The following is a 7,500-nucleotide window of genomic DNA, read 5'->3' on the forward strand; positions in this document are numbered from 1 at the left end:
GAATGTTATTTAAAGATCAGCCAATCTACTCGCCAGTACATTATATAAGTAGGAAAGAAAACCCAAAATCTTAAAGCACCTAGTATTCCTAGGCGGTCTCTCATCCAAGTACTAACCAGACCTAAACCTGCTAAAATTTAGAGATCGGGCATTGACTCTTTTTTCTTTTTTTGCAGGATTATTATATAATTTGTGAAAAATATCCAAAAATTTAAAGCACCTGGTATTCCCAGGCAGTCTCCCATCCATGTACTAACCTGTCCCAAACCTGCTTATATTCAGAGATCGGGCATTGACTCTATTTTTTGGCAAAATTATTACATACTAAGTGAAAAAATTCCAAAAGCTTTAAGCACCTGGTATTCCTAGGCGGTCTTTCAACCAAGTACTAACCATACCTAAACCTGCTAAGATTCAGAGATCGGGCATTGACTCTTTTTTTTTTTTTTTTTTTTTTTTTTGCAAGATTATTATATAATTCGTGAAAAAGATCCAAAAATTTAAAGCACCTGGTATTCCCAGGCAGTCTCCCATCCATGTACTAACCTGGCCCAAACCTGCTTATATTCAGAGATCGGGCATTGACTCTTTTTTTTTTTTCAAGATTATTATATAATTCGTGAAAAATATCCAAAAATTTAAAGCACCTGGTATTCCCAGGCAGTCTCCCATCCATGTACTAACCTGGCCCAAACCTGCTTATATTCAGAGATCGGGCATTGACTCTTTTTTTTTTTTTCAAGATTATTATATAATTCGTGAAAAATATCCAAAAATTTAAAGCACCTGGTATTCCCAGGCAGTCTCCCATCCATGTACTAACCTGGCTTAAACCTGCTTATATTCAGAGATCGGGCATTGACTCTATTTTTTGCCAAATTTATTATATACTAAGTGAAAAAATTCCAAAAGCTTAAAGCACCTGGTATTCCTTGGCGGTCTCTCATTCCAAAAATTTAAAGCACCTGGTATTCCCAGGCAGTCTCCCATCCATGTACTAACCTGGCTTAAACCTGCTTATATTCAGAGATCGGGCATTGACTCTATTTTTTGCCAAATTTATTATATACTAAGTGAAAAAATTCCAAAAGCTTTAAGCACCTGGTATTCCTAGGCGGTCTTTCAACCAAGTACTAACCTGGCCCAAACCTGCTTATATTCAGAGATCGGGCATTGACTCTATTTTTTAGCAAAATTATTATATACTAAGTGAAAAATTTCCAAAAAGCTTACAGTACCTGGTATTCCCAGGCGGTCTCCCATCACAAGTACTAACCAGGCCCAAACCTGCTTAACTTCCGAGATCAGACGAGATCGGGCATAGCCAGGCTGGTATGGCCATAAGCGAAGACTGCTGCAAAGAGAAGGCTATTTAAAGATCAGCCAATCTACTCGCCAGTACATTATATAAGTAGGAAAGAAAACCCAAAAGCTTAAAGCACCTGGTATTCCTTGGCGGTCTCTCATCCAAGTACTAACTAGACCTAAACCTGCCAAAATTCAGAGATCGAGCATTGACTCTTTTTTCTTTTTTTGCAAGATTATTATATAATTTGTGAAAAATATCCAAAAATTTAAAGCACCTGGTATTCCCAGGCAGTCTCCCATCCATGTACTAACCTGTCCCAAAAATGCTTATATTCAGAGATCGGGCATTGACTCTATTTTTTGGCAAAATTATTACATACTATGTGAAAAATTTCCAAAATGCTTACAGCACCTGGTAATCCCAGGCGGTCTCCCATCCAAGTACTAACCAGGCCCAAACCTGCTTAGCTTCCGAGATCAGACGAGATCGGGCATAGCCAGGCTGGTATGTCCGTAAGCGAAGACTGCTGCAAAGAGAATGTTATTTAAAGATCAGCCAATCTACTCGCCAGTACATTATATAAGTAGGAAAGAAAACCCAAAATCTTAAAGCACCTAGTATTCCTAGGCGGTCTCTCATCCAAGTACTAACCAGACCTAAACCTGCTAAAATTTAGAGATCGGGCATTGACTCTTTTTTCTTTTTTTGCAGGATTATTATATAATTTGTGAAAAATATCCAAAAATTTAAAGCACCTGGTATTCCCAGGCAGTCTCCCATCCATGTACTAACCTGTCCCAAACCTGCTTATATTCAGAGATCGGGCATTGACTCTATTTTTTGGCAAAATTATTACATACTAAGTGAAAAAATTCCAAAAGCTTTAAGCACCTGGTATTCCTAGGCGGTCTTTCAACCAAGTACTAACCATACCTAAACCTGCTAAGATTCAGAGATCGGGCATTGACTCTTTTTTTTTTTTTTTTTTTTTTTTTGCAAGATTATTATATAATTCGTGAAAAAGATCCAAAAATTTAAAGCACCTGGTATTCCCAGGCAGTCTCCCATCCATGTACTAACCTGGCCCAAACCTGCTTATATTCAGAGATCGGGCATTGACTCTTTTTTTTTTTTCAAGATTATTATATAATTCGTGAAAAATATCCAAAAATTTAAAGCACCTGGTATTCCCAGGCAGTCTCCCATCCATGTACTAACCTGGCCCAAACCTGCTTATATTCAGAGATCGGGCATTGACTCTTTTTTCTTTTTTGCAAGATTATTATATAATTCGTGAAAAAGATCCAAAAATTTAAATCACCTGGTATTACCAGGCAGTCTCCCATCCATGTACTAACCTGGCCCAAACCTGCTTATATTCAGAGATCGGGCATTGACTCTTTTTTTTTTTTCAAGATTATTATATAATTCGTGAAAAATATCCAAAAATTTAAAGCACCTGCTATTCCCAGGCAGTCTCCCATCCATGTACTAACCTGGCCCAAACCTGCTTATATTCAGAGATCGGGCATTGACTCTTTTTTCTTTTTTGCAAGATTATTATATAATTTGTGAAAAATATCCAAAAATTTAAAGCACCTGGTATTCCCAGGCAGTCTCCCATCCATGGACTAACCTGGCTTAAACCTGCTTATATTCAGAGATCGGGCATTGACTCTATTTTTTGCCAAATTTATTATATACTAAGTGAAAAAATTCCAAAAATTTAAAGCACCTGGTATTCCCAGGCAGTCTCCCATCCATGTACTAACCTGGCTTAAACCTGCTTATATTCAGAGATCGGGCATTGACTCTATTTTTTGGCAAAATTATTACATACTAAGTCAAAAATTTCCAAAATGCTTACAGCACCTGGTATTCCCAGGTGGTCTCCCATCCAAGTACTAACCAGGCCCAAACCTGCTTAGCTTCCGAGATCAGACGAGATCGGGCATAGCCAGGCTGGTATGGCCGTAAGCGAAGACTGCTGCAAAGAGAATGCTATTTAAAGATCAGCCAATCTACTCGCCAGTACATTATATAAGTAGGAAAGAAAACCCAAAAGCTTAAAGCACCTAGTATTCCTAGGCGGTCTCTCATCCAAGTACTAACTAGACCTAAACCTGCTAAAATTCAGAGATCGGGCATTGACTCTTTTTTCTTTTTTTGCAAGATTATTATATAATTCGTGAAAAATATCCAAAAATTTAAAGCACCTGGTATTCCCAGGCATTCTCCCATCCATGTACTAACCTGGCCCAAACCTGCTTATATTCAGAGATCGGCTATTGACTCTATTTTTTGGCAAAATTATTATATACTAAGTGAAAAATTTACAAAAAGCTTACAGTACCTGGTATTCCCAGGCGGTCTCCCATCCAAGTACTAACCAGGCCCAAACCTGCTTAGCTTCCGAGATCAGACGAGATCAGGCATAGCCTTTTTTTTCTCTTTTTTATTGAAATTCACAAATTTACAGTTCAGTTTCAATTGTTCACATTAAACAACGTAATCATTTCATTTTTCTTTTTTTTTTTTTTTACCTTCATAACATAATTTTTACCAGTTATACAAAACCTCTTTTCTCTCTCCTTCTTTTATGAATTTGTTTCCAGTTACAAAGAATTCCTTCACATCATCTCCCCCATATTTATAGCACATTTCAATATCTCTTGTCATTATTGCTTTGAACAAGTCTTTTATTTTGACTTTTCTCCCTTCAAAGTGTGCATAATTCCGTCTAAGTACAACAGCTAATCTGGCGTGGCTTAGAACATAATTGATAAACCAAAAGTCTATTGCTGTCGTCTTCTGAAACACTCCAAATAAAAATATTTTTCCCCATCCCTCCTCCAAATTCACATCCTCAAAACAATTATTTTTTAATAGACTTTTTAAGAAAACAAAAAAATCTTTTAATTCATCACATTGCAAAAAATAATGCAAAAAAGTCTCATGTTCCTTGTTACATACATCACACATCACATTATTAGCATTATTTATTTTGTTTAGTACTACATTTGTATAGATTCTATTGTGTCTTATTAAGAAGTCATTATTTTCACATTCTATAGTATTGTATTTTATGTCCATATTTGACCATATTTTCTTTACATCCAAGTCTTCAAACACCCTACTCCATACTTTTTCAGATGCTGGCACTTTTATTTGATCCATTATAAACAGGTCATAGACTTTCTTTACGCTAATGCTTTTTATATTATATTTTTCCCCGTCTTTCATTATGTACATCTCAGGCAAATCCTGTTGTTTTTTCTTTACACAACTTTTTTCTATAACATTCACCCATTTCGATGGTAGACTTGCTTTAATTCTTTCATATATATTTTCCACCTTTACTCTGCTCTCCATGCCATCCAACTCACACACGGAGTCATATATACAGTTATTTCTAAGAAAACCTGGAATAACTTCATATATAATATCTTTCACTTGCCTTATTCCGGCTTCTAAGAATTTGGGCTCATACAATGTTTTATTGTTGTGTTTAAATTTATCATTTAAAAACAATGGCAAATTTATAAATGTGTGCACCTCTGTGCAATCATATTCTACTTTTGGCAGGAATTGCCTCCATGCCTCCATCACCTCCCTGTATATGTCTGGCATTCCCACAGTCATTGACTGCTTAAAGCCCATATACCACCCATACTCTCCCATTCTTCCAACATCATCAATATATTTCTTTAAAAATTCTCTCCAACCAAACTCCCATCTTCCTTCCATATATTTTTTAACAGTTTTTATTCTTATTGCCAACTTTTTTGTTTCTAAATCAATCAGCTTTAGTCCACCTTCCTGTTTCCTCGCCACTAATGTTTTTGTGCAATTTTCACTCCCTTCCCTTCCCATATAAAATCATGTACAATTTTATTTAACTCATTCATCACCCACTCAGGCATTTCAATTACACTCATTACATATACACATACCGACAGCATAAGATTATTAACCACAATTATTTTCCCTTTTATCCTTAATTTTCTTCCTCTCCATGCAATACAAACTGTTCTTATCTTATTTATCACTCCAGCCCATGTTATATCCCTTGCCTCCTTTGAATCTACCCCTAAATATACACCCAACACTTTCATGTACTTTTCCTCAACCCTCACACCTACATCAGATCTTTCTACTTCTCCTATATACATTATTTCAGATTTTTCTCTATTTATTTTCGCCCCTGATGCCTTTCCATATTTTTCCACCAACTCTAAAACCTTTCCCACACTGCTTATTTCCCTTACTGTCACTGTTGTGTCATCGGCATACTGGTTAATTATACACTTCCCTCCATATGGCAACTCAATTCCTCTTATTCTCTTGTCTCTCTTAATTAATGATGCCAAAGGTTCCACAGAAAGGGCGTATAACAAAGCGGATAGCGGGCAGCCTTGCCGCACTGACCTTCCCACATCAAATGTATCTGTCAATATTCCGTTCACCTTTACACAGCTTCTTGCACTTCCATACAATCTCCTCACCCATCCTACCATTCTCTCCCCAAAACCAAACTTTTCCAAGACCTTAAATAAAAACTTGTGTTCGACCCTATCAAAGGCCTTGTTCCAGTCTATCCCCAACACTATCCCACCCTTCCCATCCCTCTTCATATACTCAATCACATCTCTGATTGTTCCAATTGTATCTGCTATTTCTCTTCCAGGAATGCTGTAGCTTTGTGTTGGCTGAATAATATCTCCGATTACTCTTTTCATCCTGTTTGCCAAAACTTTGGTGAGTATTTTGTAGTCTGTGTTTAACAAGCTAATCGGCCTATAATTTTCTAAATCTAATTTATTCCCCTTCTTAAAAACTAGTGTTATCACTCCCTCTACCATTTTACTCTGTATTATTTCTGTTCTCTCCATTCCTTTATATACTTCCACTAAAATTGGTGCTACATCATTTTTATATAATTTGTACCATTCTGTCCCTATCCCATCACTTCCTGGGCTTTTCCCACTTCTTAAACCTTCTATTGCAGCTATAACCTCTTCTTCCTCTATCTCTCTATCACACCATCCCTTTTCTTCTTCCCCTAGCTCCCTCTCTACACACTTCAATACGTCCTCTATACTTGCCTCATCCACACATCCTCTCATATACAACTCACCATAAAACTCTTGCACCCTCTCCAATATATCTACATAGTCTGTTATTATCTCTCTCTTTTTTGAATATATTTCATGGATATATGTCTTACCTTGCCTTCTTTTTTCTAAACCCAGGAAATACCCTGTGCACTTTTCTCCTTCCAGTGCATATTTCGCCTTACTCCTTAAAATTGCTCCTTTGCATTTTTCTTTCTCATATCTCTCTAACCTCATATTTGCTTCTATATACTTTTCCATGCAATATCCTTCTTCATCATCTACTCTGCTGAGTTCTATCCTCACTTGCTCTCTAAGCTCCCTTTCCTCTTTCATCATCCTCTCTTTTCTTTTCTTACTATACCTTATGCTTAAAGCTTTAATTTTATGTTTTACCTCCTCCCATCTCTTACCAATGTCATTATTAAATTCATCTTCCTCCAAGCATTCCTCCAACCACTGATTTTCCTGAAGTAGTAACACTTTTATCTGTTGTCTATACTCCTCTTCTTCAATATACACTGCATTTAGTATCCACATCCCTCCACCCACCTCTCTCCTTCCGACTTTGATCCTAAACCTAACCCCATCATGATCACTAAAGTTATTCTGCTGATGTCTTATTTCATCAATGTAACTTATGGTATCTCCCTGCACTATCACTAAATCAATCCTACTCTGCTTTAATATCCCTTCTCTCATCTGCCTCCTTGTGAACTCTCTCTTCTCCGGATTCTCATGTCTCCATACATCAAGTAATCCCTTATCCCTCATTACTTCCATTAACATTAATCTTGATTTTTCCCACCTGAAACTCCCTCCTTTCCCAACATCCAATCTACTACATATAATGTTAAAGTCGCCTACTATTATGCACCTTCCAACAATTAGATCCCTTAGCTCCTCAATACAACATCTCTTATCATTTTCCACGTTGGGAACATATATATTAATTAATCTGAATTCAATACCTCTGAATTTAAATTCTATAACTAAAATTCTCCCTATCTGATCTCTGTACACCTGCCTTACATTTTCAATCCTATCTTTTTTAATCATTATCGCTACACCCCTTGC

The 7,500-nt window shown here is 36.7% G+C and overlaps 3 non-coding genes across 3 annotated transcripts; all 3 read right to left on the reverse strand.

The window, feature by feature from the left end:
- Nucleotides 1-1,226: 1,226 nt before the first annotated feature.
- LOC113090010 (5S ribosomal RNA) lies at nucleotides 1,227-1,346 on the reverse strand. The gene has a single exon (XR_003286808.1). It is a non-coding gene; the product is annotated as a 5S ribosomal RNA (ribosomal RNA).
- Nucleotides 1,347-1,708: 362 nt separating this feature from the next.
- Nucleotides 1,709-1,827, reverse strand: LOC113090013 (5S ribosomal RNA). The gene has a single exon (XR_003286811.1). It is a non-coding gene; the product is annotated as a 5S ribosomal RNA (ribosomal RNA).
- Nucleotides 1,828-3,169: 1,342 nt separating this feature from the next.
- On the reverse strand, nucleotides 3,170-3,288 carry LOC113089995 (5S ribosomal RNA). Its single transcript, XR_003286793.1, has one exon. It is a non-coding gene; the product is annotated as a 5S ribosomal RNA (ribosomal RNA).
- Between the last annotated feature and the right edge of the window lie 4,212 nt (nucleotides 3,289-7,500).

This window comes from Carassius auratus, unplaced genomic scaffold (assembly GCF_003368295.1).
Source record: "Carassius auratus strain Wakin unplaced genomic scaffold, ASM336829v1 scaf_tig00051630, whole genome shotgun sequence".
Lineage (NCBI taxonomy): Eukaryota > Metazoa > Chordata > Actinopteri > Cypriniformes > Cyprinidae > Carassius > Carassius auratus.